At 38.8% G+C, this 27,919-nt stretch overlaps 47 non-coding genes across 47 annotated transcripts; all 47 read right to left on the minus strand.

Moving 5' to 3' along the window:
* Window positions 1-399: 399 nt before the first annotated feature.
* On the minus strand, window positions 400-482 carry trnal-caa. The gene has a single exon. It is a non-coding gene; the product is annotated as a tRNA-Leu (tRNA).
* Window positions 483-1,221: 739 nt separating this feature from the next.
* On the minus strand, window positions 1,222-1,304 carry trnal-uaa. The gene has a single exon. It is a non-coding gene; the product is annotated as a tRNA-Leu (tRNA).
* Window positions 1,305-2,388: 1,084 nt separating this feature from the next.
* On the minus strand, window positions 2,389-2,471 carry trnal-uaa. The gene has a single exon. It is a non-coding gene; the product is annotated as a tRNA-Leu (tRNA).
* Window positions 2,472-2,793: 322 nt separating this feature from the next.
* On the minus strand, window positions 2,794-2,876 carry trnal-uaa. The gene has a single exon. It is a non-coding gene; the product is annotated as a tRNA-Leu (tRNA).
* A 323-nt stretch (window positions 2,877-3,199) lies between these two features.
* trnal-uaa lies at window positions 3,200-3,282 on the minus strand. The gene has a single exon. It is a non-coding gene; the product is annotated as a tRNA-Leu (tRNA).
* Window positions 3,283-4,428: 1,146 nt separating this feature from the next.
* Window positions 4,429-4,511, minus strand: trnal-uaa. The gene has a single exon. It is a non-coding gene; the product is annotated as a tRNA-Leu (tRNA).
* A 1,084-nt stretch (window positions 4,512-5,595) lies between these two features.
* On the minus strand, window positions 5,596-5,678 carry trnal-uaa. Its single transcript has one exon. It is a non-coding gene; the product is annotated as a tRNA-Leu (tRNA).
* Window positions 5,679-6,000: 322 nt separating this feature from the next.
* On the minus strand, window positions 6,001-6,083 carry trnal-uaa. Its single transcript has one exon. It is a non-coding gene; the product is annotated as a tRNA-Leu (tRNA).
* A 323-nt stretch (window positions 6,084-6,406) lies between these two features.
* trnal-uaa lies at window positions 6,407-6,489 on the minus strand. Its single transcript has one exon. It is a non-coding gene; the product is annotated as a tRNA-Leu (tRNA).
* Window positions 6,490-7,224: 735 nt separating this feature from the next.
* Window positions 7,225-7,307, minus strand: trnal-uaa. Its single transcript has one exon. It is a non-coding gene; the product is annotated as a tRNA-Leu (tRNA).
* Window positions 7,308-7,632: 325 nt separating this feature from the next.
* Window positions 7,633-7,715, minus strand: trnal-caa. Its single transcript has one exon. It is a non-coding gene; the product is annotated as a tRNA-Leu (tRNA).
* Window positions 7,716-8,038: 323 nt separating this feature from the next.
* trnal-uaa lies at window positions 8,039-8,121 on the minus strand. The gene has a single exon. It is a non-coding gene; the product is annotated as a tRNA-Leu (tRNA).
* Window positions 8,122-8,444: 323 nt separating this feature from the next.
* On the minus strand, window positions 8,445-8,527 carry trnal-caa. Its single transcript has one exon. It is a non-coding gene; the product is annotated as a tRNA-Leu (tRNA).
* A 329-nt stretch (window positions 8,528-8,856) lies between these two features.
* On the minus strand, window positions 8,857-8,939 carry trnal-uaa. Its single transcript has one exon. It is a non-coding gene; the product is annotated as a tRNA-Leu (tRNA).
* A 323-nt stretch (window positions 8,940-9,262) lies between these two features.
* On the minus strand, window positions 9,263-9,345 carry trnal-caa. Its single transcript has one exon. It is a non-coding gene; the product is annotated as a tRNA-Leu (tRNA).
* A 320-nt stretch (window positions 9,346-9,665) lies between these two features.
* Window positions 9,666-9,748, minus strand: trnal-caa. The gene has a single exon. It is a non-coding gene; the product is annotated as a tRNA-Leu (tRNA).
* A 329-nt stretch (window positions 9,749-10,077) lies between these two features.
* On the minus strand, window positions 10,078-10,160 carry trnal-uaa. The gene has a single exon. It is a non-coding gene; the product is annotated as a tRNA-Leu (tRNA).
* A 735-nt stretch (window positions 10,161-10,895) lies between these two features.
* On the minus strand, window positions 10,896-10,978 carry trnal-caa. The gene has a single exon. It is a non-coding gene; the product is annotated as a tRNA-Leu (tRNA).
* A 736-nt stretch (window positions 10,979-11,714) lies between these two features.
* trnal-caa lies at window positions 11,715-11,797 on the minus strand. Its single transcript has one exon. It is a non-coding gene; the product is annotated as a tRNA-Leu (tRNA).
* Window positions 11,798-12,125: 328 nt separating this feature from the next.
* Window positions 12,126-12,208, minus strand: trnal-uaa. The gene has a single exon. It is a non-coding gene; the product is annotated as a tRNA-Leu (tRNA).
* A 330-nt stretch (window positions 12,209-12,538) lies between these two features.
* On the minus strand, window positions 12,539-12,621 carry trnal-uaa. Its single transcript has one exon. It is a non-coding gene; the product is annotated as a tRNA-Leu (tRNA).
* A 735-nt stretch (window positions 12,622-13,356) lies between these two features.
* On the minus strand, window positions 13,357-13,439 carry trnal-caa. The gene has a single exon. It is a non-coding gene; the product is annotated as a tRNA-Leu (tRNA).
* Window positions 13,440-13,764: 325 nt separating this feature from the next.
* trnal-caa lies at window positions 13,765-13,847 on the minus strand. Its single transcript has one exon. It is a non-coding gene; the product is annotated as a tRNA-Leu (tRNA).
* A 666-nt stretch (window positions 13,848-14,513) lies between these two features.
* trnal-uaa lies at window positions 14,514-14,596 on the minus strand. Its single transcript has one exon. It is a non-coding gene; the product is annotated as a tRNA-Leu (tRNA).
* Window positions 14,597-14,918: 322 nt separating this feature from the next.
* Window positions 14,919-15,001, minus strand: trnal-uaa. Its single transcript has one exon. It is a non-coding gene; the product is annotated as a tRNA-Leu (tRNA).
* A 735-nt stretch (window positions 15,002-15,736) lies between these two features.
* Window positions 15,737-15,819, minus strand: trnal-caa. Its single transcript has one exon. It is a non-coding gene; the product is annotated as a tRNA-Leu (tRNA).
* Window positions 15,820-16,145: 326 nt separating this feature from the next.
* trnal-caa lies at window positions 16,146-16,228 on the minus strand. The gene has a single exon. It is a non-coding gene; the product is annotated as a tRNA-Leu (tRNA).
* Window positions 16,229-16,967: 739 nt separating this feature from the next.
* trnal-caa lies at window positions 16,968-17,050 on the minus strand. Its single transcript has one exon. It is a non-coding gene; the product is annotated as a tRNA-Leu (tRNA).
* Window positions 17,051-17,789: 739 nt separating this feature from the next.
* On the minus strand, window positions 17,790-17,872 carry trnal-caa. The gene has a single exon. It is a non-coding gene; the product is annotated as a tRNA-Leu (tRNA).
* Window positions 17,873-18,200: 328 nt separating this feature from the next.
* trnal-caa lies at window positions 18,201-18,283 on the minus strand. Its single transcript has one exon. It is a non-coding gene; the product is annotated as a tRNA-Leu (tRNA).
* A 328-nt stretch (window positions 18,284-18,611) lies between these two features.
* On the minus strand, window positions 18,612-18,694 carry trnal-caa. The gene has a single exon. It is a non-coding gene; the product is annotated as a tRNA-Leu (tRNA).
* A 328-nt stretch (window positions 18,695-19,022) lies between these two features.
* Window positions 19,023-19,105, minus strand: trnal-caa. Its single transcript has one exon. It is a non-coding gene; the product is annotated as a tRNA-Leu (tRNA).
* A 328-nt stretch (window positions 19,106-19,433) lies between these two features.
* On the minus strand, window positions 19,434-19,516 carry trnal-caa. The gene has a single exon. It is a non-coding gene; the product is annotated as a tRNA-Leu (tRNA).
* Window positions 19,517-19,844: 328 nt separating this feature from the next.
* trnal-caa lies at window positions 19,845-19,927 on the minus strand. The gene has a single exon. It is a non-coding gene; the product is annotated as a tRNA-Leu (tRNA).
* A 328-nt stretch (window positions 19,928-20,255) lies between these two features.
* Window positions 20,256-20,338, minus strand: trnal-caa. Its single transcript has one exon. It is a non-coding gene; the product is annotated as a tRNA-Leu (tRNA).
* A 328-nt stretch (window positions 20,339-20,666) lies between these two features.
* On the minus strand, window positions 20,667-20,749 carry trnal-caa. The gene has a single exon. It is a non-coding gene; the product is annotated as a tRNA-Leu (tRNA).
* A 326-nt stretch (window positions 20,750-21,075) lies between these two features.
* trnal-caa lies at window positions 21,076-21,158 on the minus strand. The gene has a single exon. It is a non-coding gene; the product is annotated as a tRNA-Leu (tRNA).
* Window positions 21,159-21,486: 328 nt separating this feature from the next.
* Window positions 21,487-21,569, minus strand: trnal-caa. Its single transcript has one exon. It is a non-coding gene; the product is annotated as a tRNA-Leu (tRNA).
* Window positions 21,570-21,897: 328 nt separating this feature from the next.
* trnal-caa lies at window positions 21,898-21,980 on the minus strand. The gene has a single exon. It is a non-coding gene; the product is annotated as a tRNA-Leu (tRNA).
* A 327-nt stretch (window positions 21,981-22,307) lies between these two features.
* trnal-caa lies at window positions 22,308-22,390 on the minus strand. Its single transcript has one exon. It is a non-coding gene; the product is annotated as a tRNA-Leu (tRNA).
* A 738-nt stretch (window positions 22,391-23,128) lies between these two features.
* On the minus strand, window positions 23,129-23,211 carry trnal-caa. The gene has a single exon. It is a non-coding gene; the product is annotated as a tRNA-Leu (tRNA).
* Window positions 23,212-23,539: 328 nt separating this feature from the next.
* trnal-caa lies at window positions 23,540-23,622 on the minus strand. Its single transcript has one exon. It is a non-coding gene; the product is annotated as a tRNA-Leu (tRNA).
* Window positions 23,623-23,947: 325 nt separating this feature from the next.
* On the minus strand, window positions 23,948-24,030 carry trnal-caa. The gene has a single exon. It is a non-coding gene; the product is annotated as a tRNA-Leu (tRNA).
* A 327-nt stretch (window positions 24,031-24,357) lies between these two features.
* Window positions 24,358-24,440, minus strand: trnal-caa. The gene has a single exon. It is a non-coding gene; the product is annotated as a tRNA-Leu (tRNA).
* Window positions 24,441-25,179: 739 nt separating this feature from the next.
* Window positions 25,180-25,262, minus strand: trnal-caa. The gene has a single exon. It is a non-coding gene; the product is annotated as a tRNA-Leu (tRNA).
* A 1,152-nt stretch (window positions 25,263-26,414) lies between these two features.
* On the minus strand, window positions 26,415-26,497 carry trnal-caa. Its single transcript has one exon. It is a non-coding gene; the product is annotated as a tRNA-Leu (tRNA).
* Window positions 26,498-26,825: 328 nt separating this feature from the next.
* Window positions 26,826-26,908, minus strand: trnal-caa. Its single transcript has one exon. It is a non-coding gene; the product is annotated as a tRNA-Leu (tRNA).
* Window positions 26,909-27,919: the final 1,011 nt, after the last annotated feature.

Below are 27,919 nucleotides of genomic sequence, written 5' to 3' on the forward strand. Positions count from 1 at the left end.
AAGAAGGTTCTACAGAGGGTCATAAACACTGCCCAAAAGATCATTGGCTGCCCTCTTCCCTCACTGAAGGACATCTACAGCACTCGCTGTCTTGGGAGGGCACGCAACATCATGAAAGACTGCACACACCCAGGACACCGGGTGTTTACATGGTTGCCCTCTGAAAAAAGACTAAGGGTGCTGAGATCACGGACAAACAGACTCAGAGACAGTTTTTACAAGAGAGCAATAGCCCTCATGAACACACACATGGTTTAGATTCTCTTAGTCAGGCATGATGGTGGTGGTGTGATGGTTTGGGGCATTGCTAAATTTATAAGAAAAGGTCAATTTTATGTTCTGTGGGACCAGTAGTTGCTGAGATCTGCCCAAATACCAGTAAAGAGCAGTTCAATTCTCAACCAGGAGTGGGGTTTGAACCCACGTGAGCATACACTCATTGGATCTTGAGTCCAACGCCTTAACCACTCGGCCATCCTGGTTGCAATGGATTTGTGTATTCAAGTTTTCTGCCACCGATATTGCAATAAAATGAAATAAAACAACACCTGGATATCTTTGGAAACCTTTGGACAAGAAGTGATATGACACACATAAAAAATACCATATTTAGGGGATCTCTATTGATATCTTTATGGAATTAAATATTGAGAGCAAAATAGCAATCTTGTATCATTAGTTAGGCATGATGGTGGTGGTGTGATGGTTTGGGGCATTGCTAAAGTTTTAGCAAGAGGACAAATTTATGTTCAGTGGGACCAGTAGTTGCTGAGATCTGCCCAAATACCAGTAAAGAGCAGTTCAATTCTCTACCAGGAGTAGGATTTGAACCCACGTGACCATACGCTCATTGGATCTTGAGTCCAACCCCTTAACCACTCGGCCATCCTGGTTGCAATGGATTTGTGTATTCAAATTTTCTGACACCGATATTGCAGTAAAATGAAATAAAACAACACCTGGATATCTTTGGAAACCTTTGGACAAGAAGTGATATGACACACAAAAAAAATACCCTATTTAGGGGATCTATATTGATATCTTTTTGGAATTAAATATTGAGAGCAAAATAGCAATCTTGTATCATTAGTCAGGCATGATGGTGGTGGTGTGATGGTTTGGGGCATATCTAAATTTTTAGCAAAAGGACAATTTCATGTTCTGTGGGACCAGTAGTTGCTGAGATCTGCCCAAATACCAGTAAACAGCAGTTCAATTCTCTACCAGGAGTGGGGTTTGAATCCACGTGAGCATACACTCATTGGATCTTAAGTCCAACGCCTTAACCTCTCGGCCATCCTGGTTGCAATGGATTAAAATATTCAACTTTTCTCCAAACGTTATTGCAATACAATGAAATAACACCTGTATATCGTTGAAAACCTTTGGACAAGAAGTGCTATGACACACTAAAAAAAGACCATATTAAGGGTTTCTATTTTGATTTCTTCTTGGAATGATTTGTTAAGAGCATGTTAGCAATTTTGCATCATTAGTCAGGCATGATGTTGTTGGTGTGATGGTTTGGGGGCATTGCTAAATTTTCAAGAATAGGACAATTTTATTTTGTGTGGGACGAGTAGTTGCTGAGATCTGCCCAAATACCAGTAAAGAGCAGTTCAATTATCTACCAGGAGTAGGATTTGATCCCACGTGAGCATATGCTCATTGGATCTTGAGTCCAACGCCTTAACCTCTCGGCCATCCTGGTTGCAATGGGCTTGAGCATTCAATTTTTCTGCAGCCGATATTGCAATAAAATGAAATAAAACACCTGGATATCTTTGGAAACCTTTGGACAAGAAGTGCTATGACACACTAAAAAAATACCATATTAAGGGTTTCTATTTTGATATCTTCTTGGAATGATTTGTGAAGAGCATATGTTAGCAATCTTGTATCATTAGTCAGGCATGATGGTGGTGGTGTGATGGTTTGGGGGCATTGCTAAATTTGTAAGAATTAGACAAATTGACACTCTTGATGCCAGCATTAACACTTAAACAGAACAAGGAAAACAACAATTAGGTGATGAGATCTGCCCAAATGTTAGTAAAGAACATTTCTTTCTTCTACCAGGAGTGGAATTTGAACCCATAAGAGCATACCCTTATAGGGTTTTGAGTCCTTTGTCTCAACCACATCAGCAATAATAGATGTGAAAGCTTTGCATGTGTATCTTGGATCATTTTGGAATCTTTTTGACATATCAAAAATTAGTCTTTTGGCTTTCTATATTGATCTAAATATGGGAAGAAATATTTTGAGCAATATTTACACTAGTTAGGTGATGGTGTGGAGTATTTCTCAACAATTATTTAAAAATTGGACAAATTGATGAAAATTTAATGGCGGAACACCATACACCACTCTGGAAGATAAATTCTGTACCAGGAGTGGGGTTTGAACCCACGTGAGCATACACTCATTGGATCTTAAGTCCAACGCCTTAACCACTCGGCCATCCTGGTTGCAATGGAAAAAAATTTCAACTTTTCTCCAAACGATATAACAATACAATAAAATGACACCTGGATATCATTGGAAACCTTTTGACAAGAAGTGCTATAACACACTAAAAAAAGACCATATTTAGGGTATCTATATTGATATCTTTATGGAATTAAATATTAAGAGCATAATAGCAATCTTGTATCATTAGTCAGGCATGATGGTGGTGGTGTGATGGTTTGGGGCATTGCTAAATTTTTAGCAAAAGGTCAATTTTATGTTGTGTGGGACCAGTAGTTGCTGAGATCTGCCCAACTACCAGTAAAGAGCAGTTCAATTCTCTACCAGGAGTAGGATTTGAACCCACGTGCGCATACGCTCATTGGATCTTAAGTCCAACGCCTTAACCACTCGGCCATCCTGGTTGCAATGGATTATAATATTCAACTTTTCTCCAAACGTTATTGCAATACAATGAAATAACACCTGCATATCTTTGAAAACCTTTGGAGAAGAAGTGCTATGACACACTAAAAAAAGACCATATTAAGGGTTTCTATTTTGATTTCTTCTTGGAATGATTTGTTAAGAGCATGTTAGCAATCTTGCATCATTAGTCAGGCATGATGTTGGTGGTGTGATGGTTTGGGGCATTGCTACATTTTTAGCAAAAGGTCAATTTTATGTTCTGTGGGACCAGTAGTTGCTGAGATCTGCCTAAATACCAGTAAAGAGCAGTTCAATTCTCTACCAGGAGTGGGATTTGAACCCACGTGAGCATACACTCATTGGATCTTAAGTCCAACGCCTTAACCACTCGGCCATCCTGGTTGCAATGGATTAAAATATTCTACTTTTCTCCAAAAGTTATTGCAATACAATGAAATAACACCTGCATATCTTTGAAAACCTTTGGACAAGAAGTGCTATGACACACTAAAAAAAGACCATATTAAGGGTTTCTATTTTGATTTCTTCTTGGAATGATTTGTTAAGAGCATGTTAGCAATCTTGCATCATTAGTCAGGCATGATGTTGGTGGTGTGATGGTTTGGGGCATTGCTAAATTTTTAGCAAAAGGTCAATTTTATGTTCTGTGGGACCAGTAGTTGCTGAGATCTGCCCAAATACCAGTAAAGAGCAGTTCAATTCTCTACAAGGAGTAGGATTTGAACCCACGTGAGCATACGCTCATTGGATCTTGAGTCCAACGCCTTAACCACTCGGCCATCCTGGTTGCAATGGAATTGTGTATTCAAGTTTTCTGCCACCGATATTGCAATAAAATGAAATAAAACAACACCTGGATATCTTTGGAAACCTTTGGACAAGAAGTGCTATGACACACTAAAAAAAGACGATATTAAGGGTTTCTATATTGATATCTTCTTGGAATGATTTGTGAAGAGCAAGTTAGCAATCTTGTATCATTAGTCAGGCATGATGGTGGTGGTGTGATGGTTTGGGGGCATTGCTAAATTTTCAAGAATAGGACAATTTTATGTTCAGTGGGACCAGTAGTTGCTGAGATCTGCCCAAATACCAGTAAAGAGCAGTTCAATTCTCTACCAGGAGTAGGATTTGAACCCACGTGACCATACGCTCATTGGATCTTGAGTCCAACCCCTTAACCACTCGGCCATCCTGGTTGCAATGGATTTGTGTATTCAAATTTTCTGACACCGATATTGCAGTAAAATGAAATAAAACAACACCTGGATATCTTTGGAAACCTTTGGACAAGAAGTGATATGACACACAAAAAAAATACCCTATTTAGGGGATCTATATTGATATCTTTTTGGAATTAAATATTGAGAGCAAAATAGCAATCTTGTATCATTAGTCAGGCATGATGGTGGTGGTGTGATGGTTTGGGGCATATCTAAATTTTTAGCAAAAGGACAATTTCATGTTCTGTGGGACCAGTAGTTGCTGAGATCTGCCCAAATACCAGTAAACAGCAGTTCAATTCTCTACCAGGAGTGGGGTTTGAATCCACGTGAGCATACACTCATTGGATCTTAAGTCCAACGCCTTAACCTCTCGGCCATCCTGGTTGCAATGGATTAAAATATTCAACTTTTCTCCAAACGTTATTGCAATACAATGAAATAACACCTGTATATCGTTGAAAACCTTTGGACAAGAAGTGCTATGACACACTAAAAAAAGACCATATTAAGGGTTTCTATTTTGATTTCTTCTTGGAATGATTTGTTAAGAGCATGTTAGCAATTTTGCATCATTAGTCAGGCATGATGTTGTTGGTGTGATGGTTTGGGGGCATTGCTAAATTTTCAAGAATAGGACAATTTTATTTTGTGTGGGACGAGTAGTTGCTGAGATCTGCCCAAATACCAGTAAAGAGCAGTTCAATTATCTACCAGGAGTAGGATTTGATCCCACGTGAGCATATGCTCATTGGATCTTGAGTCCAACGCCTTAACCTCTCGGCCATCCTGGTTGCAATGGGCTTGAGCATTCAATTTTTCTGCAGCCGATATTGCAATAAAATGAAATAAAACACCTGGATATCTTTGGAAACCTTTGGACAAGAAGTGCTATGACACACTAAAAAAATACCATATTAAGGGTTTCTATTTTGATATCTTCTTGGAATGATTTGTGAAGAGCATATGTTAGCAATCTTGTATCATTAGTCAGGCATGATGGTGGTGGTGTGATGGTTTGGGGGCATTGCTAAATTTGTAAGAATTAGACAAATTGACACTCTTGATGCCAGCATTAACACTTAAACAGAACAAGGAAAACAACAATTAGGTGATGAGATCTGCCCAAATGTTAGTAAAGAACATTTCTTTCTTCTACCAGGAGTGGAATTTGAACCCATAAGAGCATACCCTTATAGGGTTTTGAGTCCTTTGTCTCAACCACATCAGCAATAATAGATGTGAAAGCTTTGCATGTGTATCTTGGATCATTTTGGAATCTTTTTGACATATCAAAAATTAGTCTTTTGGCTTTCTATATTGATCTAAATATGGGAAGAAATATTTTGAGCAATATTTACACTAGTTAGGTGATGGTGTGGAGTATTTCTCAACAATTATTTAAAAATTGGACAAATTGATGAAAATTTAATGGCGGAACACCATACACCACTCTGGAAGATAAATTCTGTACCAGGAGTGGGGTTTGAACCCACGTGAGCATACACTCATTGGATCTTAAGTCCAACGCCTTAACCACTCGGCCATCCTGGTTGCAATGGAAAAAAATTTCAACTTTTCTCCAAACGATATAACAATACAATAAAATGACACCTGGATATCATTGGAAACCTTTTGACAAGAAGTGCTATAACACACTAAAAAAAGACCATATTTAGGGTATCTATATTGATATCTTTATGGAATTAAATATTAAGAGCATAATAGCAATCTTGTATCATTAGTCAGGCATGATGGTGGTGGTGTGATGGTTTGGGGCATTGCTAAATTTTTAGCAAAAGGTCAATTTTATGTTGTGTGGGACCAGTAGTTGCTGAGATCTGCCCAACTACCAGTAAAGAGCAGTTCAATTCTCTACCAGGAGTAGGATTTGAACCCACGTGCGCATACGCTCATTGGATCTTAAGTCCAACGCCTTAACCACTCGGCCATCCTGGTTGCAATGGATTATAATATTCAACTTTTCTCCAAACGTTATTGCAATACAATGAAATAACACCTGCATATCTTTGAAAACCTTTGGAGAAGAAGTGCTATGACACACTAAAAAAAGACCATATTAAGGGTTTCTATTTTGATTTCTTCTTGGAATGATTTGTTAAGAGCATGTTAGCAATCTTGCATCATTAGTCAGGCATGATGTTGGTGGTGTGATGGTTTGGGGCATTGCTACATTTTTAGCAAAAGGTCAATTTTATGTTCTGTGGGACCAGTAGTTGCTGAGATCTGCCTAAATACCAGTAAAGAGCAGTTCAATTCTCTACCAGGAGTGGGATTTGAACCCACGTGAGCATACACTCATTGGATCTTAAGTCCAACGCCTTAACCACTCGGCCATCCTGGTTGCAATGGATTAAAATATTCTACTTTTCTCCAAAAGTTATTGCAATACAATGAAATAACACCTGCATATCTTTGAAAACCTTTGGACAAGAAGTGCTATGACACACTAAAAAAAGACCATATTAAGGGTTTCTATTTTGATTTCTTCTTGGAATGATTTGTTAAGAGCATGTTAGCAATCTTGCATCATTAGTCAGGCATGATGTTGGTGGTGTGATGGTTTGGGGCATTGCTAAATTTTTAGCAAAAGGTCAATTTTATGTTCTGTGGGACCAGTAGTTGCTGAGATCTGCCCAAATACCAGTAAAGAGCAGTTCAATTCTCTACAAGGAGTAGGATTTGAACCCACGTGAGCATACGCTCATTGGATCTTGAGTCCAACGCCTTAACCACTCGGCCATCCTGGTTGCAATGGAATTGTGTATTCAAGTTTTCTGCCACCGATATTGCAATAAAATGAAATAAAACAACACCTGGATATCTTTGGAAACCTTTGGACAAGAAGTGCTATGACACACTAAAAAAAGACGATATTAAGGGTTTCTATATTGATATCTTCTTGGAATGATTTGTGAAGAGCAAGTTAGCAATCTTGTATCATTAGTCAGGCATGATGGTGGTGGTGTGATGGTTTGGGGGCATTGCTAAATTTTCAAGAATAGGACAATTTTATGTTCTGTGGGACCAGTAGTTGCTGAGATCTGCCCAAATACCATTAAAGAGCAGTTCAATTCTCTACCAGGAGTGGGGTTTGAACCCACGTGAGCATACACTCATTGGATCTTAAGTCCAACGCCTTAACCACTCGGCCATCCTGGTTGCAATGGACTTGAGCATTCAATTTTTCTGCAGCCGATATTGCAATAAAATGAAATAAAACACCTGGATATCTTTGGAAACCTTTGGACAAGAAGTGCTATGACACACTAAAAAAAGACCATATTAAGGGTTTCTATTTTGATATCTTCTTGGAATGATTTGTGAAGAGCATGTTAGCAATCTTGTATCATTATTCAGGCATGATGGTTGTGGTGTGATGGTGTGGGGCATTGCTAAATTTTCAAGAAAAGGATAATTTTATGTTCTGTGGGACCAGTAGTTGCTGAGATCTGCCAAAATACCAGTAAAGAGCAATTCAATTCTCTACCAGGAGTAGGATTTGAACCTACGTGAGCATACACTCATTGGATCTTGAGTCCAACGCCTTAACCACTCGGCCATCCTGGTTGCAATGGATTGAAATATTCAACTTTTCTCCAAACGTTATTGCAATACAATGAAATAACACCTGCATATATTTGAAAACCTTTGGACAAGAAGTGCTATGACACACTAAAAAAAGACCATATTAAGGGTTTCTATTTTGATTTCTTCTTGGAATGATTTGTTAAGAGCATGTTAGCAATCTTGCATTATTAGTCAGGCATGATGTTGGTGGTGTGATGGTTTGGGGCATTGCTACATTTTTAGCAAAAGGTCAATTTTATGTTCTGTGGGACCAGTAGTTGCTGAGATCTGCCTAAATACCAGTAAAGAGCAGTTCAATTCTCTACCAGGAGTGGGATTTGAACCCACGTGAGCATACACTCATTGGATCTTAAGTCCAACGCCTTAACCACTCGGCCATCCTGGTTGCAATGGATTAAAATATTCTACTTTTCTCCAAACGTTATTGCAATACAATGAAATAACACCTGCATATCTTTGAAAACCTTTGGACAAGAAGTGCTATGACACACTAAAAAAAGACCATATTAAGGGTTTCTATTTTGATTTCTTCTTGGAATGATTTGTTAAGAGCATGTTAGCAATCTTGCATCATTAGTCAGGCATGATGTTGGTGGTGTGATGGTTTGGGGCATTGCTAAATTTTTAGCAAGAGTTCAATTTAATGTTCTGTGGGACCAGTAGTTGCTGAGATCTGCCCAAATACCAGTAAAGAGCAGTTCAATTCTCTACCAGGAGTAGGATTTGAACCCACGTGAGCATACGCTCATTGGATCTTGAGTCCAACGCCTTAACCTCTCGGCCATCCTGGTTGCAATGGATTTGTGTATTCAAGTTTTCTGCCACCGATATTGCAATAAAATGAAATAAAACAACACCTGGATATCTTTGGAAACCTTTGGACAAGAAGTGCTATGACACACTAAAAAAAGACCATATTAAGGGTTTCTATATTGATATCTTCTTGGAATGATTTGTGAAGAGCAAGTTAGCAATCTTGTATCATTAGTCAGGCATGATGGTGGTGGTGTGATGGTTTGGGGGCATTGCTAAATTTTCAAGAATAGGACAATTTTATGTTGTGTGGGACCAGTAGTTGCTGAGATATGCCCAAATACCAGTAAAGAGCAGTTAAATTCTCTACCAGGAGTGAGGTTTGAACCCACGTGAGCATACACTCATTGGATCTTAAGTCCAACGCCTTAACCACTCGGCCATCCTGGTTGCAATGGATTAAAATATTCAACTTTTCTCCAAACGTTATTGCAATACAATGAAATAACACCTGCATATCTTTGAAAACCTTTGGACAAGAAGTGCTATGACACACTAAAAAAAGACCATATTAAGGGTTTCTATTTTGATATCTTCTTGGAATGATTTGTGAAGAGCATGTTAGCAATCTTGTATCATTATTCAGGCATGATGGTTGTGGTGTGATGGTGTGGGGCATTGCTAAATTTTCAAGAAAAGGATAATTTTAAGTTGTGTGGGACCAGTAGTTGCTGAGATCTGCCCAAATACCAGTAAAGAGCAGTTCAATTCTCTACCAGGAGTAGGATTTGAACCTACGTGAGCATACACTCATTGGATCTTGAGTCCAACGCCTTAACCACTCGGCCATCCTGGTTGCAATGGATTGAAATATTCAACTTTTCTCCAAACGTTATTGCAATACAATGAAATACCTGCATATATTTGAAAACCTTTGGACAAGAAGTGCTATGACACACTAAAAAAAGACCATATTAAGGGTTTCTATTTTGATTTCTTCTTGGAATGATTTGTTAAGAGCATGTTAGCAATCTTGCATCATTAGTCAGGCATGATGTTGGTGGTGTGATGGTTTGGGGCATTGCTAAATTTTTAGCAAAAGGTCAATTTTATGTTCTGTGGGACCAGTAGTTGCTGTGATCTGCCCAAATACCAGTAAAGAGCAGTTCAATTCTCTACCAGGAGTAGGATTTGAACCCACGTGAGCATACGCTCATTGGATCTTGAGTCCAACGCCTTAACCTCTCGGCCATCCTGGTTGCAATGGATTTGTGTATTCAAGTTTTCTGCCACCGATATTGCAATAAAATGAAATAAAACAACACCTGGATATCTTTGGAAACCTTTGGACAAGAAGTGCTATGACACACTAAAAAAAGACCATATTAAGGGTTTCTATATTGTTTTCTTCTTGGAATGATTTGTTAAGAGCATGTTAGCAATCTTGCATCATTAGTCAGGCATGATGGTGGTGGTGTGATGGTTTGGGGGCATTGCTAAATTTTCAAGAATAGGACAATTTTATGTTGTGTGGGACCAGTAGTTGCTGAGATCTGCCCAAATACCAGTAAAGAGCAGTTCAATTCTCTACCAGGAGTGGGGTTTGAACCCACGTGAGCATACACTCATTGGATCTTAAGTCCAACGCCTTAACCACTCGGCCATCCTGGTTGCAATGGATTAAAATATTCAACTTTTCTCCAAACGTTATTGCAATACAATGAAATAACACCTGCATATCTTTGAAAACCTTTGGACAAGAAGTGCTATGACACACTAAAAAAAGACCATATTAAGGGTTTCTATTTTGATTTCTTCTTGGAATGATTTGTTAAGAGCATGTTAGCAATCTTGCATCATTAGTCAGGCATGATGTTGGTGGTGTGATGGTTTGGGGCATTGCTAAATTTTTAGCAAAAGGTCAATTTTATGTTCTGTGGGACCAGTAGTTGCTGAGATCTGCCCAAATACCAGTAAAGAGCAGTTCAATTCTCTACCAGGAGTAGGATTTGAACCCACGTGAGCATACGCTCAATGGATCTTGAGTCCAACGCCTTACCTATTCGGCCATCCTGGTTGCAATGGATTTGTGTATTCAAGTTTTCTGCCACCGATATTGCAATAAAATGAAATAAAACAACACCTGGATATCTTTGGAAACCTTTGGACAAGAAGTGCTATGACACACTAAAAAAAGACCATATTAAGGGTTTCTATATTGATATCTTCTTGGAATGATTTGTGAAAAGCATGTTAGCAATCTTGTATCATTAGTCAGGCATGATGGTGGTGGTGTGATGGTTTGGGGGCATTGCTAAATTTTCAAGAATAGGACAATTTTATGTTGTGTGGGACCAGTAGTTGCTGAGATCTGCCCAAAAACCAGTAAAGAGCAGTTCAATTCTCTACCAGGAGTAGGATTTGAACCCACGTGAGCATAGGCTCATTGGATCTTGAGTCCAACGCCTTAACCACTCGGCCATCCTGGTTGCAATGGACTTGAGCATTCAATTTTTCTGCAGCCGTTATTGCAATAAAATGAAATAAAACACCTGGATATCTTTGGAAACCTTTGGACAAGAAGTGCTATGACACACTAAAAAAAGACCATATTAAGGTTTTCTATTTTGATATCTTCTTGGAATGATTTGTGAAGAGCATGTTAGCAATCTTGTATCATTATTCAGGCATGATGGTTGTGGTGTGATGGTTTGGGGCATTGCTAAATTTTCAAGAATAGGACAATTTTATGTTGTGTGGGACCAGTAGTTGCTGAGATCTGCCCAAAAACCAGTAAAGAGCAGTTCAATTCTCTACCAGGAGTAGGATTGGAACCCACGTGAGCATACGCTCATTGGATCTTGAGTCCAACGCCTTAACCTCTCGGCCATCCTGGTTGCAATGGATTTGTGTATTCAAGTTTTCTGCCACCGATATTGCAATAAAATGAAATAAAACAACACCTGGATATCTTTGGAAACCTTTGCACAAGAAGTGATATGACACACTAAAAAAAGACCATATTAAGTGTTTCTATTTTGATTTCTTCTTGGAATGATTTGTTAAGAGCTTGTTAGCAATCTTGCATCATTAGTCAGGCATGATGTTGGTGGTGTGATGGTTTGGGGCATTGCTAAATTTTTAGCAAAAGGTCAATTTTATGTTCTGTGGGACCAGTAGTTGCTGAGATCTGCCCAAATACCAGTAAAAAGCAGTTCAATTCTCTACCAGGAGTAGGATTTGAACCCACGTGAGCATACGCTCATTGGATCTTGAGTCCAACGCCTTAACCTCTCGGCCATCCTGGTTGCAATGGATTTGTGTATTCAAGTTTTCTGCCACCGATATTGCAATAAAATGAAATAAAACAACACCTGGATATCTTTGGAAACCTTTGGACAAGAAGTGCTATGACACACTAAAAAAAGACGATATTAAGGGTTTCTATATTGATATCTTCTTGGAATGATTTGTGAAGAGCATGTTAGCAATCTTGCATCATTAGTCAGGCATGATGTTGGTGGTGTGATGGTTTGGGGCATTGCTAAATTTTTAGCAAAAGGTCAATTTTATGTTCTGTGGGACCAGTAGTTGCTGAGATCTGCCCAAATACCAGTAAAGAGCAGTTCAATTCTCTACCAGGAGTGGGGTTTGAACCCACGTGAGCATACACTCATTGGATCTTAAGTCCAACGCCTTAACCACTCGGCCATCCTGGTTGCAATGGATTTGTGTATTCAAGTTTTCTGCCACCGATATTGCAATAAAATGAAATAAAACAACACCTGGATATCTTTGGAAACCTTTGGACAAGAAGTGATATGACACACTAAAAAAAAGACCATATTAAGGGTTTCTATATTGATATCTTCTTGGAATGATTTGTGAAGAGCAAGTTAGCAATCTTGTATCATTAGTCAGGCAAGATGGTGGTGGTGTGATGGTTTGGGGGCATTGCTAAATTTTCAAGAATAGGACAATTTTATGTTGTGTGGGACCAGTAGTTGCTGAGATCTGCCCAAATACCAGTAAAGAGCAGTTCAATTCTCTACCAGGAGTGGGGTTTGAACCCACGTGAGCATACACTCATTGGATCTTAAGTCCAACGCCTTAACCACTCGGCCATCCTGGTTGCAATGGATTAAAATATTCAACTTTTCTCCAAACGTTATTGCAATACAATGAAATAACACCTGCATATCTTTGAAAACCTTTGGACAAGAAGTGCTATGACACACTAAAAAAAGACCATATTAAGGGTTTCTATTTTGATTTCTTCTTGGAATGATTTGTTAAGAGCATGTTAGCAATCTTGCATCATTAGTCAGGCATGATGTTGGTGGTGTGATGGTTTGGGGCATTGCTAAATTTTTAGCAAAAGGTCAATTTTATGTTCTGTGGGACCAGTAGTTGCTGAGATCTGCCCAAATACCAGTAAAGAGCAGTTCAATTCTCTACCAGGAGTAGGATTTGAACCCACGTGAGCATACGCTCAATGGATCTTGAGTCCAACGCCTTACCTATTCGGCCATCCTGGTTGCAATGGATTTGTGTATTCAAGTTTTCTGCCACCGATATTGCAATAAAATGAAATAAAACAACACCTGGATATCTTTGGAAACCTTTGGACAAGAAGTGCTATGACACACTAAAAAAAGACCATATTAAGGGTTTCTATATTGATATCTTCTTGGAATGATTTGTGAAAAGCATGTTAGCAATCTTGTATCATTAGTCAGGCATGATGGTGGTGGTGTGATGGTTTGGGGGCATTGCTAAATTTTCAAGAATAGGACAATTTTATGTTGTGTGGGACCAGTAGTTGCTGAGATCTGCCCAAAAACCAGTAAAGAGCAGTTCAATTCTCTACCAGGAGTAGGATTTGAACCCACGTGAGCATAGGCTCATTGGATCTTGAGTCCAACGCCTTAACCACTCGGCCATCCTGGTTGCAATGGACTTGAGCATTCAATTTTTCTGCAGCCGTTATTGCAATAAAATGAAATAAAACACCTGGATATCTTTGGAAACCTTTGGACAAGAAGTGCTATGACACACTAAAAAAAGACCATATTAAGGTTTTCTATTTTGATATCTTCTTGGAATGATTTGTGAAGAGCATGTTAGCAATCTTGTATCATTATTCAGGCATGATGGTTGTGGTGTGATGGTTTGGGGCATTGCTAAATTTTCAAGAAAAGGACAATTTTATGTTCTGTGGGACCAGTAGTTGCTGAGATCTGCCCAAATACCAGTAAAGAGCAGTTCAATTCTCTACCAGGAGTAGGATTTGAACCAACGTGAGCATACGCTCATTGGATCTTGAGTCCAACGCCTTAACCACTCGGCCATCCTGGTTGCAATGGATTTGTGTATTCAAGTTTTCTGCCACCGATATTGCAATAAAATGAAATAAAACAACACCTGGATATCTTTGGAAACCTTTGGACAAGAAGTGCTATAACACACTAAAAAAAGACCATATTTAGGGTATCTATATTGATATCTTTATGGAATTTAATATTAAGAGCATAATAGCAATCTTGTATCATTAGTCAGGCATGATGGTGGTGGTGTGATGGTTTGGAGCATTGCTAAATTTGTAAGAAATAGACAAATTGACACTCTTGATGGCAGCATTAACACTTAAACAGAACAAGGAAAACAACAATTAGGTGATGAGATCTGCCCAAATGTTAGTAAAGAGCATTTCTTTCTTCTACCAGGAGTGGAATTTGAACCCATAAGAGCATACCCTTATAGGGTTTTGAGTCCTTTGTCTCAACCACATCAGCAATAATGGATGTGAAAGCTTTGCATGTGTATCTTGGATCATTTTGGAAACTTTTGGACATATCAAAAACTAGTCTTTTGGCTTTCTATATTGATCTAAATATGGGAAGAGATATTTTGAGCAATATTTAAACTACTTTGATGATGGTGTGGGGCATTTCTCAAACATTATTTAAAAATTGGACAAATTGATGCTGGAACACCATACACCTCTCAGGAAGATAAATTCTCTACCAGGAGTGGGGTTTGAACCCACGCGAGCATACACTCATTGGATCTTAAGTCCAACGCCTTAACCAACCGGCCATCCTGGTTGCAATGGATTAAAATATTCAACTTTCTCCAAACGATATAACAATACAATGAAATGACACATCTATATCTTTGGAAACCTTTTGACAAGAAGTGCTATGACACACTAAAAAAAGACCATATTTAGGGTATCTATATTGATATCTTTATGGAATTAAATATTAAGAGCATAATAGCAATCTTGTATCATTAGTCAGGCATGATGGTGGTGGTGTGATGGTTTGGGGCATTGCTAAATTTTTAGCAAAAGGACAATTTTATGTTCTGTGGGACAAGTAGTTGCTGAGATCTGCCCAAATACCAGTAAACAGCAGTTTAATTCTCTACCAGGGGTAGGATTTGAACCCACGTGAGCATACACTCATTGGATCTTAAGTCCAACGCCTTAACCACTCGGCCATCCTGGTTGCAATGGATTAAAATATTCAACTTTTCTCCAAACGTTATTGCAATACAATGAAATAACACCTGCATATCTTTGAAAACCTTTGGACAAGAAGTGCTATGACACACTAAAAAAAGACCATATTAAGGGTTTCTATTTTGATTTCTTCTTGGAATGATTTGTTAAGAGCATGTTAGCAATCTTGCATCATTAGTCAGGCATGATGTTGGTGGTGTGATGGTTTGGGGCATTGCTAAATTTTTAGCAAAAGGTCAATTTTATGTTCTGTGGGACCAGTAGTTGCTGAGATCTGCCCAAATACCAGTAAAGAGCAGTTCAATTCTCTACCAGGAGTAGGATTGGAACCCACGTGAGCATACGCTCATTGGATCTTGAGTCCAACGCCTTAACCACTCGGCCATCCTGGTTGCAATGGATTTGTGTATTCAAGTTTTCTGCCACCGATATTGCAATAAAATGAAATAAAACAACACCTGGATATCTTTGGAAACCTTTGGACAAGAAGTGATATGACACACTAAAAAAAGACCATATTAAGGGTTTCTATTTTGATATCTTTATGGAATTAAATATTAAGAGCATGTTAGCAATCTTGTATCATTAGTCAGGCATGATGGTGGTGGTGTGATGGTTTGGGGGCATTGCTAAATTTTCAAGAATAGGACAATTTTATGTTGTGTGGGACCAGTAGTTGCTGAGATCTGCCCAAAAACCAGTAAAGAGCAGTTCAATTCTCTACCAGGAGTAGGATTTGAACCCACGTGAGCATACGCTCATTGGATCTTGAGTCCAACGCCTTAACCACTCGGCCATCCTGGTTGCAATGGAATTGAGCATTCAATTTTTCTGCAGCCGATATTGCAATAAAATGAAATAAAACACCTGGATATCTTTGGAAACCTTTGGACAAGAAGTGCTATGACACACTAAAAAAAGACCATATTAAGGGTTTCTATTTTGATATCTTCTTGGAATGATTTGTGAAGAGCATGTTAGCAATCTTGTATCATTATTCAGGCATGATGGTTGTGGTGTGATGGTTTGGGGCATTGCTAAATTTTCAAAAAAAAGGACAATTTTATATTGTGTGGGACCAGTAGTTGCTGAGATCTGCCCAAATACCAGTAAAGAGCAGTTCAATTCTCTACCAGGAGTAGGATTTGAACCAACGTGAGCATACGCTCATTGGATCTTGAGTCCAACGCCTTAACCACTCGGCCATGCTGGTTGCAATGGATTTGTGTATTCAAGTTTTCTGCCACCGATATTGCGATAAAATGAAATAAAACAACACCTGGATATCTTTGGAAACCTTTGGACAAGAAGTGCTATGACACACTAAAAAAAGACCATATTAAGGGTTTCTATTTTGATATCTTTATGGAATTAAATATTAAGAGCAAAATAGCAGTCTTGTATCATTATTCAGGCATGATGGTGGTGGTGTGATGGTTTGGGGCATTGCTAAATTTTTAGCAAAAGGACAATTTTATGTTCTGTGGGACAAGTAATTGCTGAGATTTGCCCAAATACCAGTAAACAGCAGTTCAATTCTCTACCAGAAGTAGGATTTGAACCCACGTGAGCATACGCTCATTGGATCTTGAGTCCAAAGCCTTAACCACTCTGCCATCCTGGTTGCAATGGATTTGTGTATTCAAGTTTTCTGCCACCGATATTGCAATAAAATGAAATAAAACAACACCTGGATATCTTTGGAAACCTTTGCACAAGAAGTGATATGACACACTAAAAAAAGACCATATTTAGGGTATTTATATTGATATCTTTATGGAATTAAATATTAAGAGCATAATAGCAATCTTGTATCATTAGTCAGGCATGATGGTGGTGGTGTGATGGTTTGGGGCATTGCTAAATTTTTAGCTAAAGGACAATTTTATGTTCTGTGGGACCAGTAGTTGCTGAGATCTGCCCAAATACCAGTAAAGAGCAGATCGATTCTCTACCAGGAGTAGGATTTGAACCCACGTGAGCATACGCTCATTGGATCTTGAGTCCAACGCCTTAACCACTCGGCCATCCTGGTTGCAATGGATTTGTGTATTCAAGTTTTCTGCCACCAATATTGCAATAAAATGAAATAAAACAACACCTGGATATCTTTGGAAACCTTTGGACAAGAAGTGATATGACACACTAAAAAAAGACCATATTAAGGGTTTCTATTTTGATATCTTTATGGAATTAAATATTAAGAGCATAATAGCAATCTTGTATCATTAGTCAGGCATGATGGTGGTGGTGTGATGGTTTGGGGCATTGCTAAATTTTTAGCAAAAGGACAATTTTATGTTGTGTGGGACCAGTAGTTGCTGAGATCTGCCCAAATACCAGTAAACAGCAGTTCAATTCTCTACCAGGAGTAGGATTTGAACCCACGTGAGCATACGCTCATTGGATCTTGAGTCCAACGACTTAACCATTCGGCCATCCTGGTTGCAATGGACTTGAGCATTCAATTTTTCTGCAGCCGATATTGCAATAAAATGAAATAAAACAACACCTGGATATCTTTGGAAACCTTTGGACAAGAAGTGCTATGACACACTAAAAAAAGACCATATTAAGGGTTTCTATTTTGATATCTTTATGGAATTAAATATTAAGAGCAAAATAGCAATCTTGTATCATTATTCAGGCATGATGGTGGTGGTGTGATGGTTTGGGGCATTGCTAAATTTTTAGCAAAAGGACAATTTTATGTTCTGTGGGACAAGTAATTGCTGAGATTTGCCCAAATACCAGTAAACAGCAGTTCAATTCTCTACCAGGAGTAGGATTTGAACCCACGTGAGCATACGCTCATTGGATCTTGAGTCCAAAGCCTTAACCACTCGGCCATCCTGGTTGCAATGGATTTGTGTATTCAAGTTTTCTGCCACCGATATTGCAATAAAATGAAATAAAACAACACCTGGATATCTTTGGAAACCTTTGCACAAGAAGTGATATGACACACTAAAAAAAGACCATATTTAGGGTATCTATATTGATATCTTTATGGAATTAAATATTAAGAGCATAATAGCAATCTTGTATCATTAGTCAGGCATGATGGTGGTGGTGTGATGGTTTGGGGCATTGCTAAATTTTTAGCAAAAGGACAATTTTATGTTCTGTGGGACCAGTAGTTGCTGAGATCTGCCCAAATACCAGTAAAGAGCAGATCAATTCTCTACCAGGAGTAGGATTTGAACCCACGTGAGCATACGCTCATTGGATCTTGAGTCCAACGCCTTAACCACTCGGCCATCCTGGTTGCAATGGATTTGTGTATTCAAGTTTTCTGCCACCGATATTGCAATAAAATGAAATAAAACAACACCTGGATATCTTTGGAAACCTTTGGACAAGAAGTGCTATGACACACTAAAAAAAGACCATATTAAGGGTTTCTATTTTGATTTCTTCTTGGAATGATTTGTGAAGAGCATGTTAGCAATCTTGTATCATTAGTCAGGCATGATGGTGGTGGTGTGATGGTTTGGGGCATTGCTAAATTTTTAGCTAAAGGACAATTTTATGTTCTGTGGGACAAGTAGTTGCTGAGATCTGCCCAAATACCAGTAAAGAGCAGATCAATTCTCTACCAGGAGTAGGATTTGAACCCACGTGAGCATACGCTCATTGGATCTTGAGTCCAACGCCTTAACCACTCGGCCATCCTGGTTGCAATGGATTTGTGTATTCAAGTTTTCTGCCACCGATATTGCAATAAAATGAAATAAAACAACACCTGGATATCTTTGGAAACCTTTGGACAAGAAGTGATATGACACACTAAAAAAAGACCATATTTAGGGTATCTATATTGATATCTTTATGGAATTAAATATTAAGAGCATAATAGCAATCTTGTATCATTAGTCAGGCATGATGGTGGTGGTGTGATGGTTTGGGGCATTGCTAAATTTTTAGCAAAAGGACAATTTTATGTTGTGTGGGACCAGTAGTTGCTGAGATCTGCCCAAATACCAGTAAAGAGCAGTTTAATTCTCTACCAGGAGTAGGATTTGAACCCACGTGAGCATACGCTCATTGGATCTTGAGTCCAACGCCTTAACCACTCGGCCATCCTGGTTGCAATGGATTTGTGTATTCAAGTTTTCTGCCACCGATATTGCAATAAAATGAAATAAAACAACACCTGGATATCTTTGGAAACCTTTGCACAAGAAGTGATATGACACACTAAAAAAAGACCATATTTAGGGTATCTATATTGATATTTTTATGGAATTAAATATTAAGAGCATAATAGCAATCTTGTATCATTAGTCAGGCATGATGGTGGTGGTGTGATGGTTTGGGGCATTGCTAAATTTTTAGCAAAAGGACAATTTTATGTTCTTTGGGACAAGTAGTTGCTGAGATCTGCCCAAATACCAGTAAAGAGCAGTTCAATTCTCTACCAGGAGTAGGATTTGAACCCACGTGAGCATACGCTCATTGGATCTTGAGTCCAACGCCTTAACCACTCGGCCATCCTGGTTGCAATGGATTTGTGTATTCAAGTTTTCTGCCACCGATATTGCAATAAAATGAAATAAAACAACACCTGGATATCTTTGGAAACCTTTGGACAAGAAGTGCTATGACACACTAAAAAAAGACCATATTAAGGGTTTCTATTTTGATTTCTTCTTGGAATGATTTGTTAAGAGCATGTTAGCAATCTTGTATCATTAGTCAGGCATGATGGTGGTGGTGTGATGGTTTGGGGCATTGCTAAATTTTTAGCAAAAGGACAATTTTATGTTCTGTGGGACCAGTAGTTGCTGAGATCTGCCCAAATACCAGTAAAGAGCAGTTCAATTCTCTACCAGGAGTAGGATTTGAACCCACGTGAGCATACGCTCATTGGATCTTGAGTCCAACGCCTTAACCACTCGGCCATCCTGGTTGCAATGGATTTGTGTATTCAAGTTTTCTGCCACCGATATTGCAATAAAATGAAATAAAACAACACCTGGATATCTTTGGAAACCTTTGGACAAGAAGTGCTATGACACACTAAAAAAAGACAATATTAAGGGTTTCTATATTGATATCTTCTTGGAATGATTTGTGAAGAGCAAGTTAGCAATCTTGTATCATTAGTCAGGCATGATGGTGGTGGTGTGATGGTTTGGGGCATTGCTAAATTTTTAGCAAAAGGACAATTTTATGTTCTGTGGGACAAGTAGTTGCTGAGATCTGCCCAAATACCAGTAAACAGCAGTTCAATTCTCTACCAGGAGTAGGATTTGAACCCACGTGAGCATACGCTCATTGGATCTTGAGTCCAACGCCTTAACCACTCGGCCATCCTGGTTGCAATGGATTTGTGTATTCAAGTTTTCTGCCACCGATATTGCAATAAAATGAAATAAAACAACACCTGGATATCTTTGGAAACCTTTGGACAAGAAGTGCTATGACACACTAAAAAAAGACCATATTAAGGGTTTCTATTTTGATATCTTTATGGAATTAAATATTAAGAGCATAATAGCAATCTTGTATCATTAGTCAGGCATGATGGTGGTGGTGTGATGGTTTGGGGCATTGCTAAATTTTTAGCAATAGGAAAATTTTATGTTGTGTGGGACAAGTAGTTGCTGAGATCTGCCCAAATACCAGTAAAGAGCAGTTCAATTCTCTACCAGGAGTAGGATTTGAACCCACGTGAGCATACGCTCATTGGATCTTGAGTCCAACGCCTTAACCACTCGGCCATCCTGGTTGCAATGGATTTGTGTATTCAAGTTTTCTGCCACCGATATTGCAATAAAATGAAATAAAACAACACCTGGATATCTTTGGAAACCTTTGCACAAGAAGTGATATGACACACTAAAAAAAGACCATATTAAGGGTTCTATTTGATATCTTTATGGAATTAAATATTAAGAGCATAATAGCAATCTTGTATCATTAGTCAGGCATGATGGTGGTGGTGTGATGGTTTGGGGCATTGCTAAATTTTTAGCAAAAGGACAATTTTATGTTGTGTGGGACCAGTAGTTGCTGAGATCTGCCCAAATACCAGTAAAGAGCAGTTTAATTCTCTACCAGGAGTAGGATTTGAACCCACGTGAGCATACGCTCATTGGATCTTGAGTCCAACGCCTTAACCACTCGGCCATCCTGGTTGCAATGGATTTGTGTATTCAAGTTTTCTGCCACCGATATTGCAATAAAATGAAATAAAACAACACCTGGATATCTTTGGAAACCTTTGCACAAGAAGTGATATGACACACTAAAAAAAGACCATATTTAGGGTATCTATATTGATATCTTTATGGAATTAAATATTAAGAGCATAATAGCAATCTTGTATCATTAGTCAGGCATGATGGTGGTGGTGTGATGGTTTGGGGCATTGCTAAATTTTTAGCTAAAGGACAATTTTATGTTCTGTGGGACAAGTAGTTGCTGAGATCTGCCCAAATACCAGTAAAGAGCAGATCAATTCTCTACCAGGAGTAGGATTTGAACCCACGTGAGCATACGCTCATTGGATCTTGAGTCCAACGCCTTAACCACTCGGCCATCCTGGTTGCAATGGATTTGTGTATTCAAGTTTTCTGCCACCGATATTGCAATAAAATGAAATAAAACAACACCTGGATATCTTTGGAAACCTTTGGACAAGAAGTGCTATGACACACTAAAAAAAGACCATATTAAGGGTTTCTATTTTGATTTCTTCTTGGAATGATTTGTTAAGAGCATGTTAGCAATCTTGTATCATTAGTCAGGCATGATGGTGGTGGTGTGATGGTTTGGGGCATTGCTAAATTTTTAGCAAAAGGACAATTTTATGTTCTGTGGGACCAGTAGTTGCTGAGATCTGCCCAAATACCAGTAAAGAGCAGTTCAATTCTCTACCAGGAGTAGGATTTGAACCCACGTGAGCATACGCTCATTGGATCTTGAGTCCAACGCCTTAACCACTCGGCCATCCTGGTTGCAATGGATTTGTGTATTCAAGTTTTCTGCCACCGATATTGCAATAAAATGAAATAAAACAACACCTGGATATCTTTGGAAACCTTTGGACAAGAAGTGCTATGACACACTAAAAAAAGACCATATTAAGGGTTTCTATTTTGATTTCTTCTTGGAATGATTTGTAAGAGCATGTTAGCAATCTTGTATCATTAGTCAGGCATGATGGTGGTGGTGTGATGGTTTGGGGCATTGCTAAATTTTTAGCAAAAGGACAATTTTATGTTCTGTGGGACAAGTAGTTGCTGAGATCTGCCCAAATACCAGTAAAGAGCAGTTCAATTCTCTACCAGGAGTAGGATTTGAACCCACGTGAGCATACGCTCATTGGATCTTGAGTCCAACGCCTTAACCACTCGGCCATCCTGGTTGCAATGGATTTGTGTATTCAAGTTTTCTGCCACCGATATTGCAATAAAATGAAATAAAACAACACCTGGATATCTTTGGAAACCTTTGGACAAGAAGTGCTATGACACACTAAAAAAAGACCATATTAAGGGTTTCTATTTTGATTTCTTCTTGGAATGATTTGTGAAGAGCATGTTAGCAATCTTGTATCATTAGTCAGGCATGATGGTGGTGGTGTGATGGTTTGGGGCATTGCTAAATTTTCAAGAATAGGACAATTTTATGTTCTGTGGGACCAGTAGTTGCTGAGATCTGCCCAAATACCAGTAAAGAGCAGTTCAATTCTCTACCAGGAGTAGGATTGGAACCCACGTGAGCATACGCTCATTGGATCTTGAGTCCAACGCCTTAACCACTCGGCCATCCTGGTTGCAATGGATTTGTGTATTCAAGTTTTCTGCCACCGATATTGCAATAAAATGAAATAAAACAACACCTGGATATCTTTGGAAACCTTTGGACAAGAAGTGCTATGACACACTAAAAAAAGACCATATTAAGGGTTTCTATTTTGATTTCTTTATGGAATTAATATTAAGAGCATAATAGCAATCTTGTATCATTAGTCAGGCATGATGGTGGTGGTGTGATGGTTTGGGGCATTGCTAAATTTTTAGCAATAGGAAAATTTTATGTTCTGTGGGACCAGTAGTTGCTGAGATCTGCCCAAATACCAGTAAAGAGCAGTTCAATTCTCTACCAGGAGTAGGATTTGAACCCACGTGAGCATACGCTCATTGGATCTTGAGTCCAACGCCTTAACCACTCGGCCATCCTGGTTGCAATGGATTTGTGTATTCAAGTTTTCTGCCACCGATATTGCAATAAAATGAAATAAAACAACACCTGGATATCTTTGGAAACCTTTGGACAAGAAGTGATATGACACACTAAAAAAAGACCATATTTAGGGTATCTATATTGATATCTTTATGGAATTAAATATTAAGAGCATAATAGCAATCTTGTATCATTAGTCAGGCATGATGGTGGTGGTGTGATGGTTTGGGGCATTGCTAAATTTTTAGCAAAAGGACAATTTTATGTTGTGTGGGACCAGTAGTTGCTGAGATCTGCCCAAATACCAGTAAAGAGCAGTTCAATTCTCTACCAGGAGTAGGATTTGAACCCACGTGAGCATACGCTCATTGGATCTTGAGTCCAACGCCTTAACCACTCGGCCATCCTGGTTGCAATGGATTTGTGTATTCAAGTTTTCTGCCACCGATATTGCAATAAAATGAAATAAAACAACACCTGGATATCTTTGGAAACCTTTGGACAAGAAGTGCTATGACACACTAAAAAAAGACCATATTAAGGGTTTCTATTTTGATTTCTTTTGGAATGATTTGTAAGAGCATGTTAGCAATCTTGTATCATTAGTCAGGCATGATGGTGGTGGTGTGATGGTTTGGGGCATTGCTAAATTTTCAAGAAAGGACAATTTTATGTTCTGTGGGACCAGTAGTTGCTGAGATCTGCCCAAATACCAGTAAAGAGCAGTTCAATTCTCTACCAGGAGTAGGATTTGAACCCACGTGAGCATACGCTCATTGGATCTTGAGTCCAACGCCTTAACCACTCGGCCATCCTGGTTGCAATGGATTTGTGTATTCAAGTTTTCTGCCACCGATATTGCAATAAAATGAAATAAAACAACACCTGGATATCTTTGGAAACCTTTGGACAAGAAGTGCTATGACACACTAAAAAAAGACCATATTAAGGGTTTCTATTTTGATTTCTTCTTGGAATTATTTGTAAGAGCATGTTAGCAATCTTGTATCATTAGTCAGGCATGATGGTGGTGGTGTGATGGTTTGGGGCATTGCTAAATTTTCAAGAATAGGACAATTTTATGTTCTGTGGGACCAGTAGTTGCTGAGATCTGCCCAAATACCAGTAAAGAGCAGTTCAATTCTCTACCAGGAGTAGGATTTGAACCCACGTGAGCATACGCTCATTGGATCTTGAGTCCAACGCCTTAACCACTCGGCCATCCTGGTTGCAATGGATTTGTGTATTCAAGTTTTCTGCCACCGATATTGCAATAAAATGAAATAAAACAACACCTGGATATCTTTGGAAACCTTTGGACAAGAAGTGCTATGACACACTAAAAAAAGACCATATTAAGGGTTTCTATTTTGATATCTTTATGGAATGATTTGTGAAGAGCATGTTAGCAATCTTGTATCATTAGTCAGGCATGATGGTGGTGGTGTGATGGTTTGGGGCATTGCTAAATTTTTAGCAAAAGGACAATTTTATGTTGTGTGGGACCAGTAGTTGCTGAGATCTGCCCAAATACCAGTAAAGAGCAGTTCAATTCTCTACCAGGAGTAGGATTGGAACCCACGTGAGCATACGCTCATTGGATCTTGAGTCCAACGCCTTAACCACTCGGCCATCCTGGTTGCAATGGATTTGTGTATTCAAGTTTTCTGCCACCGATATTGCAATAAAATGAAATAAAACAACACCTGGATATCTTTGGAAACCTTTGGACAAGAAGTGCTATGACACACTAAAAAAAGACCATATTAAGGGTTTCTATTTTGATATCTTTATGGAATTAAATATTAAGAGCATAATAGCAATCTTGTATCATTAGTCAGGCATGATGGTGGTGGTGTGATGGTTTGGGGCATTGCTAAATTTTTAGCAAAAGGACAATTTTATGTTCTGTGGGACCAGTAGTTGCTGAGATCTGCCCAAATACCAGTAAAGAGCAGTTTAATTCTCTACCAGGAGTAGGATTTGAACCCACGTGAGCATACGCTCATTGGATCTTGAGTCCAACGCCTTAACCACTCGGCCATCCTGGTTGCAATGGATTTGTGTATTCAAGTTTTCTGCCACCGATATTGCAATAAAATGAAATAAAACAACACCTGGATATCTTTGGAAACCTTTGGACAAGAAGTGATATGACACACTAAAAAAAGACCATATTAAGGGTTTCTATATTGATATCTTCTATGGAATTAAATATTAAGAGCATAATAGCAATCTTGTATCATTAGTCAGGCATGATGGTGGTGGTGTGATGGTTTGGGGCATTGCTAAATTTTTAACAAGAGGACAATTTTATGTTCTGTGGGACCAGTAGTTGCTGAGATCTGCCCAAAAACAAGTAGAGAGCAGTTCAATTCTCTACCAGGAGTAGGATTTGGAACCCACGTGAGCATACGCTCATTGGATCTTGAGTCCAACGCCTTAACCACTCGGCCATCCTGGTTGCAATGGATTTGTGTATTCAAGTTTTCTGCCACCGATATTGCAATAAAATGAAATAAAACAACACCTGGATATCTTTGGAAACCTTTGGACAAGAAGTGCTATGACACACTAAAAAAAGACCATATTAAGGGTTTCTATTTTGATTTCTTCTTGGAATGATTTGTGAAGAGCATGTTAGCAATCTTGTATCATTATTCAGGCATGATGGTGGTGGTGTGATGGTTTGGGGCATTGCTAAATTTTCAAGAATAGGACAATTTTATGTTGTGTGGGACCAGTAGTTGCTGAGATCTGCCCAAATACCAGTAAAGAGCAGTTCAATTCTCTACCAGGAGTAGGATTGGAACCCACGTGAGCATACGCTCATTGGATCTTGAGTCCAACGCCTTAACCACTCGGCCATCCTGGTTGCAATGGATTTGTGTATTCAAGTTTTCTGCCACCGATATTGCAATAAAATGAAATAAAACAACACCTGGATATCTTTGGAAACCTTTGGACAAGAAGTGCTATGACACACTAAAAAAAGACCATATTAAGGGTTTCTATTTTGATATCTTTATGGAATTAAATATTAAGAGCATAATAGCAATCTTGTATCATTAGTCAGGCATGATGGTGGTGGTGTGATGGTTTGGGGCATTGCTAAATTTTTAGCAAAAGGACAATTTTATGTTCTGTGGGACCAGTAGTTGCTGAGATCTGCCCAAATACCAGTAAAGAGCAGATCAATTCTCTACCAGGAGTAGGATTTGAACCCACGTGAGCATACGCTCATTGGATCTTGAGTCCAACGCCTTAACCACTCGGCCATCCTGGTTGCAATGGATTTGTGTATTCAAGTTTTCTGCCACCGATATTGCAATAAAATGAAATAAAACAACACCTGGATATCTTTGGAAACCTTTGGACAAGAAGTGCTATGACACACTAAAAAAAGACCATATTAAGGGTTTCTATTTTGATTTCTTCTTGGAATGATTTGTGAAGAGCATGTTAGCAATCTTGTATCATTAGTCAGGCATGATGGTGGTGGTGTGATGGTTTGGGGCATTGCTAAATTTTTAGCAAAAGGACAATTTTATGTTCTGTGGGACCAGTAGTTGCTGAGATCTGCCCAAATACCAGTAAAGAGCAGATCAATTCTCTACCAGGAGTAGGATTTGAACCCACGTGAGCATACGCTCATTGGATCTTGAGTCCAACGCCTTAACCACTCGGCCATCCTGGTTGCAATGGATTTGTGTATTCAAGTTTTCTGCCACCGATATTGCAATAAAATGAAATAAAACAACACCTGGATATCTTTGGAAACCTTTGGACAAGAAGTGCTATGACACACTAAAAAAAGACCATATTAAGGGTTTCTATTTTGATTTCTTCTTGGAATGATTTGTGAAGAGCATGTTAGCAATCTTGTATCATTATTCAGGCATGATGGTGGTGGTGTGATGGTTTGGGGCATTGCTAAATTTTCAAGAATAGGACAATTTTATGTTCTGTGGGACCAGTAGTTGCTGAGATCTGCCCAAATACCAGTAAAGAGCAGTTCAATTCTCTACCAGGAGTAGGATTGGAACCCACGTGAGCATACGCTCATTGGATCTTGAGTCCAACGCCTTAACCAATCAGGCCATCCTGGTTGCGATGGATTTGTGTATTCAAGTTTTCTGCCACCGATATTGCAATAAAATGAAATAAAACAACACCTGGATATCTTTGGAAACCTTTGGACAAGAAGTGATATGACACACTAAAAAAAGACCATATTAAGGGTTTCTATTTTGATTTCTTCTTGGAATGATTTTTGAAGAGCATGTTAGCAATCTTGTATCATTATTCAGGCATGATGGTGGTGGTGTGATGGTTTGGGGCATTGCTAAATTTTCAAGAATAGGACAATTTTATGTTCTGTGGGACCAGTAATTGCTGAGATCTGCCCAAATACCAGTAAAGAGCAGTTCAATTCTCTACCAGAGTAGGATTGGAACCCACGTGAGCATACGCTCATTGGATCTTGAGTCCAACGCCTTAACCACTCGGCCATCCTGGTTGCAATGGATTTGTGTATTCAAGTTTTCTGCCACCGATATTGCAATAAAATGAAATAAAACAACACCTGGATTCTTTGGAAACCTTTGGACAAGAAGTGCTATGACACACTAAAAAAAGACCATATTAAGGGTTTCTATTTTGATTTCTTCTTGGAATGATTTGTGAAGAGCATGTTAGCAATCTTGTA

Source organism: Oryzias latipes, chromosome 10 (assembly GCF_002234675.1).
Source record: "Oryzias latipes chromosome 10, ASM223467v1".
In the NCBI taxonomy this organism is placed as follows: Eukaryota; Metazoa; Chordata; class Actinopteri; order Beloniformes; family Adrianichthyidae; genus Oryzias; species Oryzias latipes.